This window comes from Arachis ipaensis, chromosome B04, assembly GCF_000816755.2.
Source record: "Arachis ipaensis cultivar K30076 chromosome B04, Araip1.1, whole genome shotgun sequence".
NCBI classification, from domain to species: domain Eukaryota; kingdom Viridiplantae; phylum Streptophyta; class Magnoliopsida; order Fabales; family Fabaceae; genus Arachis; species Arachis ipaensis.
Window position 1 is genome coordinate 84580719 of NC_029788.2, and position 8215 is coordinate 84588933.

Here is an 8215-nt window from a genome sequence, read left to right on the forward strand (position 1 = left end):
GCCATTAGGGTGGGGTTTGGGAGGGAAAAGAGTTTGAATTTCGGAGGTAGGTGGGGTTTATAGGGAAGAGTGGATGGATGTGAATGGTCAAGGGTATTTAGGGAAGAGAGTTATGAAAAGGTGTGAAGAGGGGAGAAGAAGAGGTAGGGTAGGTGGGGATCCTGTAGGGTCCACAGATCCTAAGGGGTCAAGGATGTAGCATCCCTGCTCCAAGTAGGCGTGCAAAACGCCCTTAGAATGCATGTCTGGCGTTAAACGCCAGCTTGCTGCTTGTTTCTGGCGTTTAACGCCAATTCCATGTTCTGTTCTGGCGTTAAACGCCAGTCTGGTGCTTATTGGTGCACAAATTATGAATAACACGTTTCACAACTCGTACCACTAACCAACAAGTGCACTGGGTCGTCCAAGTAATACCTTACGTGAGTAAGGGTCGATCCCACGGAGATTGTTAGTTTGAAGCAAGCTATGGTTATCTTGCAATTCTCAGTCAGGATATTGATTGGTGGTTATCAATTGACTTGCAAATGAACAAGGGAGCATAAATTAAAAGTTACTTGTTATGCAGTAATGGAGAGTATGTTGGAGTTTTGGAGATGCTTTGTCTTCTGAAATTCTGCTTTGCTCTGTTTCTGATTCACGCATGCACGTCCTCCTATGGCAAGCTGTGTGTAGGTGGATCACCGTTGTCAATGGCTACCATCCATCCTTCCAGTGAAAAGGGTCCAGGTGCGCTGTCACCGCACGGCTAATCATCTGCAGGTTCTCAGTCGTACCGGAATAGGATTTACCATCCTTTTGCGTCTGTCACTACGCCAAGCACTCGCAAGTTTGAAGTTTGTCACAGCCATCCAATCCCAGAATCCTACTCGGAATACCACAGACAAGGTTTAGACTTTCTGGATTCTGATGAATGCCGCCATCAATCTAGCTTATACCACGGAGATTCTGATTAGGGAATCTAAGAGATATTCATTCAAACTGAAGTAGAACGGAGGTGATTGTCAGACACACGTTCATGGATTGAGGAAGGTGATGAATGTCACTGATCATCACCTTCTCCATAGTTAAGCGCGAATGGATATCTTAGATAGGAACACGCATGTTGAATGGAAAACAGAAATACTTGCATTAATTCATCGAGACACAGCAGAGCTCCTCACCCCCAACAATGGAGTTTAGAGACTCATGCCATTAAAAGTTACAAAATTCATATCTAAAATATCATGAGATCCAAAATGAATCTCTAAAAGTTGTTTAAATACTAAACTAGTAGCCTAGGTTTACAGAAAATGAGTAAACTATAACAGATAGTGCAGAAATCCACTTCTGGGGCCTACTTGGTGTGTGCTGAGGCTGAGACTAAAGCTTCTCACGTGCCTGGGGCTGTTTTGGGCATTCAACGCCAGCTTTGGATCCTTTTCTGGCATTGAACTCCAACTTGCAACTTGTTTCTGGCGCTGGATGCCAGAATTGGGCAGAGAGCTGGCGTTGAACGCCAGTTTACGTCATCTATCCTTGAGCAAAGTATGGACTATTATATATTGCTGGAAAGCCCTGGATGTCTACTTTCTAACGCAATTGAAAGCACGCCATTTGGAGTCCTGTAACTCCAGAAAATCCATTTTGAGTGCAGGGAGGTTAGAATCCAACAACATTAGCAGTCCTTTTTCAGCCTGAATCAGATTTTGCTCAGCTCCCTCAATTTCAGCCAGAAAATACCTGAAATTACAGAAAAACACACAAACTCATAGTAAAGTCCAGAAATGTGGATTTTGCCTAGAAACTAATGAAAATAAACTAAAAACCAACTAAAACATACTAAAATCTATATGAAATTAACCCCAAAAAGCGTATAAAATATCCGCTCATCACAACACCAAACTTGAACTGTTGCTTGTCCTCAAGCAACTAGACAAATAAAATAGAAGACTAATAAGTCAAGAAGCAATAATATCTCAAAGTTTTTGAGTGAAGCTCAGATTCTAATTAGATGAGCGGAACTAGTAGCTTTTTGCTTCCGAACAGTTTTGGCATCTCACTTTATCCATTGAAGCTCAGAATGATTGGCATCTATAGGAACTTAGAATTCAGATAGTGTTATTAATTCTCCTATTTCAGTATGATGATTCTTGAACACAGCTACTTTATGAGTCTTGGCCGTGGCCCTAAGCACTTTGTTTTCCAGTATTACCACCGGATACATAAATGCCATAGACACATAATTGGGTGAACCCTTTTAGATTGTGACTCAGCTTTGCTAAAGTCCCCAATTAGAGGTGTCTAGGGTTCTTAAGTACACTCTTCTTTTTGCTTTGGACCTTGACTTTAACCGCTCAGTCTCAAGTTTTCACTTGACACCTTCACGCCACAAGCACATGGCTAGGGACAGCTTGGTTTAGCCGCTTAGGCCAGGATTTTATTCCTTTAGGCCCTCCTATCCACTGATGCTCAAAGCCTTGGGATCCTTTCTATTACCCTTGCCTTTTTGTTTTAAGAGCTTTGGCTTTTTCTGCTTGCTTTTTCTTTCTCTCTCTTTTTTTTCTCTTTTTTTTTTCTGCAAGCTTTGTTCTTTGCTGCTTTTTCTTGCTTCAAGAATCATTTTTATGATTTTTCAGATTATCAATAACATGTCTCATGTTCATCATTCTTTCAAGAGCCAACATATTTAACAGTCTTAAACAACAAATTCAAAAGATATATGTACTGTTCAAGCATTCATTCAGAAGACAGAAAGCATTGTCACCACATGTTACTAATTAGAATTTTTCTTATTAAGAACTCAAATTTTATTGCCTCTTATTCAAAAGATCTACTATTTTATTCATGTTTTCTGATGATGAGAAAAATAGACTATAACTTAATTGGAGGTAAAATCAAAATAGACACTAATTACTACTATATGACTCCTAAGGTGAACTTCTATAATGACACTATCACAAAGTTAAAGCAGAAATTGGAATTTAACAACCTTTATTCTGGGAAATGGGTGTTCCTCTGATATGTGGGGTGCTTGGTCCTTCAAGAGATAACTTCTGGCGCTTTAATTCCCTCAAGTCACGCCCTTGCTCTTCCTGTTCTTTAATCAAATAGCAAAGAATTTGACTTTGTTCCTTCTGTTCCTTTATTATTTGTTCCATAGCTTCTTGCATCTTGGTAAATGATGTTTCAAGATACTCCCAATATTCAGATTGAGGGATTTCTGGGAGAAATTCCTGTGTTTTCTTCTTGATGGGGTCATCCTGTGCTTGTTGTTTTTCCATTGATGCTTTGGTAATTGGTTTCTCAATTGAGATATACTCAGTTATTCCCATCCTTACTCCAGCGTCCTTGCAGAGCAGAGAAATCAAGCTTGGGTAAGCCAACCTGGCCTCTTTAGAATTTTATTAGCAATTTTGTAGAATTCAGTTGAAATTAGTTGATGAACTTCCACTTCTTTTCCCATCATGATGCAATGGATCATCACTGCTCTTTTAACAGTGACTTCAGAACAGTTGCTAGTGGGCAGCAGAGAATGCCCAATGAAGTCCAGCCATCCTCTGGCGACTGGTTTGAGATCTTCCTTTTTGAGTTGATTTGGGACACCCTTCGTGCTAGTGGTCCACCTTGCACCAGGGATACATATATCCTCTAGAATCTTATCCAGGCCCTTGTCTGTTCTCATCATTCTCCTGTTGAAAGAGTCTGGATCATCTTTCAGCTGAGGTAGCTTTAAGATCTCTCTGATCTTGTCAGGGATGGTATGAACAATCTTTCCTCTGACCACGGTCCGATATTCATAGAAAGCAGTTCCAGATAGTTTTTGCTTGTCTGTCTGCCACATATTAGCATAGAACTCCTGGACCATATTCCTTCCCACTTTCGTCTCAGGATTAGGACCTCCCAGTTCCTGATTCGAATTTGCTCCTGGATCTCCGGATATTCGTCTTCTTTCAGATCGAATCTAACTTCCGGGATCACTGATCCTAGACCCATTATTTTGTAATAATGGTCTGAATGTTCTTTAGATAAGAACTTCCCTTGATTCCAAAGTGGTTTTGGAACGCTCTCTTTCTTGCCTCTTGAAGTAGGTTGTTTTCCCTTAGGGGCCATGATCTTAGTGATCACGGATAAACACACCAAACTTAGAGGTTTGCTTGTCCTCAAGCAAAAGAAAAGAAAAGAGAGGGATAGAAGGAGAGCTAGGTGCAATTGTTGATGGAGGAGGGTGGAGGCTGAACCCATATTTAAAGGGAGGGGGGTGGGTTCAAAAATTTTGAAAAGATATGATAAAAAAGATTGATTTGGAAAAGATAAGATAGAAGATATGATAAGAGAGGATATAGTTTAAAATTGAAAAGATATGAAAAATTTTTTTGAAAAAGATAAATCTAGATTTTGAAAAAGATAATGTGGAGATTTGAAAAAGATATTAGTTGAAAAGATAGATTTGTTTTGAAAATTTGAAAAAGAGTTGAATTGAATTGAAAAAGAGGGTTTGTGCTTATGGATTAAGATACATTTGATATTTTTTTTAAGGTAGGGTTTTTAGAAATTAGGGATTTTAGAAATTAGGGATTTTAGAAATCAGGGTTCTTAACATGTTTATGCAAGAAATCATGAATTGAAGCATGAAAATTAAGATTAAAACGAAAAATATGAAGAAAAAATGAATTTACCTCCTCCCCACCATCCTGGCGTTTGAACGCCCAAACGCTGCATGTTTTGGGCGTTCAACGCCCAAATGCTGCCTTTCCTGGGCGTTCAACGCCCAGCTGCTGCTTCTTTCTAGCGTTGAACGCCAGGAAGTCCTTTGTTACTGGGCGTTTTTCTGAATGCCCAGAATGCTGTAAATCTGGCGTTAAACGCCCAGAAAGAGCTTCTTTCTGGCGTTTAACGCCCATATGGCTATCCTCACTAGCGTTCAACGCCCAATGGATGCTTCTGTTGGGCGTTGAACACCCAAAACAGACTTTTACTGGCGTTTTCTTGCCAGTGAGCTCTTTTTCTCTGTTTTGTGTGCAGAATCCTTCTGTAACCCTGTGAACTTATACAATTGACTCTTTACCTTAGGATCAGTGAACTTTATATAAACAAATAAAAATAAAAATAGGGCAAAATACTTAGAGGATTGATGCCTCATGGCTGGGTTGCCTCCCAGCAAGCGCTTCTTTATTGTCTTTAGCTGGACCTTGCTGAGCTTTTAGTCTAGCTTCAGCCTTGAGCACTCTTGCTCAACATTGCCCTCAACATTGCCTTCAAGATAGTGCTTGATTCTCTGTCCATTGACAATGAACTTCTTATCAGAATCAATATCTTGAAGCTCCACATAACCATATGGTGATACACTTGTAATTACATATGGTCCCCTCCACCGGGACTTCAGTTTCCCGAGGAATAGCCTGAGCCTGGAGTTGAACAACAGAACCTTTTGTCCTGGTTCAAAGATTCTAGATGACAGCTTTCTGTCATGCCACTTTTTTTATTTTTCTTTATAAAGCTTGGCATTTTCGAAAGCAGTGAATCTAAATTCCTCTAGCTCATTTAGCTGGAGCAATCTTTTTTCTCCAGCTAATTTGGCATCAAAGTTCAGGAATCTGGTTGCCCAGTAGGCTTTATGTTCCAGTTCCACGGGCAGGTGACATGCCTTACCATAGACCAGTTGGTATGGAGAGGTCCCTATAGGAGTCTTGAATGTTGTTCTGTATGCCCACAGAGCATCATCCAAGCTTCTTGCCCAATCCTTTCTACGGGTATTTACAGTCCGTTCTAGGATTCTTTTTAGCTCTCTGTTAGAGACTTCAGCTTGTCCATTAGTCTGTGGATGATATGGAGTCGCCACCTTGTGGCGAATCCCATACCGGACCATGGCAGAGTAAAGCTGTTTGTTGCAGAAGTAAGTGCCCCCATCACTGATTAGTACTCTAGGGACCCCAAACCTGCTGAAGACATATTTCTGGAGGAACTTCAGCACTGTTTTAGTATCATTGGTGGGTGTGGCAATGGCCTCAACCCATTTTGATACATAGTCAACTGCCACCAGAATATAAGTGTTTGAGAATGATGGTGGGAAAAGTCCCATGAAGTCAATTCCCCATACGTCAAACAACTCAATCTCCAAGATTCCTTGTTGAGGCATGGCGTAACCATGAGGCAGATTACCAGCTCTTTGGCAACTGTCACAGTTACGTACAAACTCTCGGGAATCTTTATAGAGTGTGGGCCAATAGAAGCCACATTGGAGGACCTTGGTGGCTGTTCGCTCACCTCCGAAATGGCCTCCATATTGAGATCCATGGCAATGCCATAGGATCCTATGTGCTTCTTCTCTAGGAACACACCTACGGAATATTCCATCTGCACATCTCTTAAAGAGATAGGGTTCATCCCACAGGTAGTACTTTGCATCAGTGATTAATTTTTTCTTTTTTTGCCTGTTGTACTCTTTAGGTATGAACCTTGCAGCTTTATAGTTTGCAATATCGGCAAACCATGGTGTTTCCTGAATGGAAAATAAATGCTCATCCGGAAAAGTCTCAGAGATCTCAAGAAAGGGGAGGGACGTCCCTTCTACTGGCTCTATCCGGGACAGATGATCAGCCACTTAGTTCTCTGTCCCTTTTCTGTCTCTTATTTCTATATCAAACTCTTGCAGAAGCAACACCCATCTGATGAGCCTGGGTTTTGAATCCAGCTTTGTGAGTAGATATTTAAGAGCAGCATGGTCAGTATACACAATCACTTTTGATCCTACTAAGTATGATCTGAACTTGTCAATGGCATAAACCACTGCAAGTAATTCTTTTTCTGTGGTTGTGTAATTTTTCTGGGCATCATTTAAAACGCGACTAGCATAATAAATGACGTTCAGAAGCTTGTCATGCCTCTGTCCCAATACTGCACCAATGGCGTGATCACTGGCACACACATTAGCTCAAATGGTAATGTCCAGTTTGGTGCAGAAATAACTGGTGCTATGACTAGCTTAGCTTTCAGCGTTTCAAATGCCTGCAGACACTCTGTGTCAAACACAAATGGCGTGTCAGCAGCTAGCAGATTGCTTAGAGATTTTGCAATTTTTGAAACATCCTTTATAAACCTCCTATAGAATCCTACATGCCCCAGAAAGCTTCTGATTGCCTTAACATTGGTAGGTGGTGGTAATTTTTCAATTACCTCTATTTTTGCTTGATCGACCTCTATCCCCTTGTTTGAGATTTTATGCCCAAGGACAATCCCTTCAGTCACCATGAAGTGACATTTTTCCCAGTTTAAAACTAGGTTGGTCTCTTGGCATCTCTTCAGAACAAGTTTTAGGTGAACAAGACAGGAGCTGAATGAGTCTCCATATACTGAGAAGTCATCCATGAAGACTTCCAGAAATTTTTCCACCATATCAGAGAAAATAGAGAGCATGCATCTCTGGAAGGTTGCACGCGCATTACACAGCCCAAATGGCATCCTTCTATAAGCAAACACTCCAGATGGACATATGAATGCTGTTTTCTCTTGATCCTGGGGATCTACTGCAATCTGGTTATAGCCTGAGTAGCCATCCAGAAAGCAGTAATAATCATGACCTGCCAGTCTTTCTAGCATCTGGTCTATGAATGGTAAAGGAAAATGATCCTTTCTGGTGGCTGTATTGAGCCTTCTGTATTCAATACACATGCGCCACCCTGTAACTATTCTTGTAGGGACCAGTTCATTTTTTTCATTATGAATCACTGTCATGCCTCCCTTTTTTGGGACGACTTGGACAAGGCTCACCCAGGGGCTGTCAGAAATAGGATAAATAATCCCAGCCTCTAGTAATTTGGTGACCTCTTTCTGCACCACTTCCTTCATGGCTGGATTTAGCCGCCTCTGTGGTTGAACCACTGGTTTAGCATTATCCTCCAATAAGATTTTGTGCATGCATCTAGCTGGGCTTATGCCCTTAAGGTCACCTATGGACCACCCAAGAGCTGTCTTGTGTGTCCTTAGCACTTGAATAAGTGCTTCCTCTTCCTGTGGGTTTAAAGCAGTCTTTTGGTGTGTCTGGATGCTGCATGGCTTTAACAGCATTCAACTTAAACTCATCATCATTGACTCTCAGGGTTATTTCCCCTTGTTGGACATCAATGAGGGTTCGTCCAGTTGCTAGGAAGGGTCTTCCTAGAATGAGAGTAGCACTCTTGTGCTCCTCCATTTCCAGCACTACAAAGTCAGTGGGAAAGGCGAATGGCCCAACTCTGAC

The 8215-nt window shown here is 41.2% G+C and overlaps 1 long non-coding RNA gene across 1 annotated transcript in view; it reads right to left on the reverse strand.

Moving 5' to 3' along the window:
* The window catches only part of LOC110270692, a 16926-nt gene continuing 15416 nt past the window's right edge, over window positions 6706–8215 (reverse strand). Inside the window, exon 3 of the long non-coding RNA XR_002360334.1 lies at window positions 6706–6717. This is a non-coding gene — a long non-coding RNA (uncharacterized LOC110270692). The remainder of the gene's footprint in view (window positions 6718–8215) is intronic.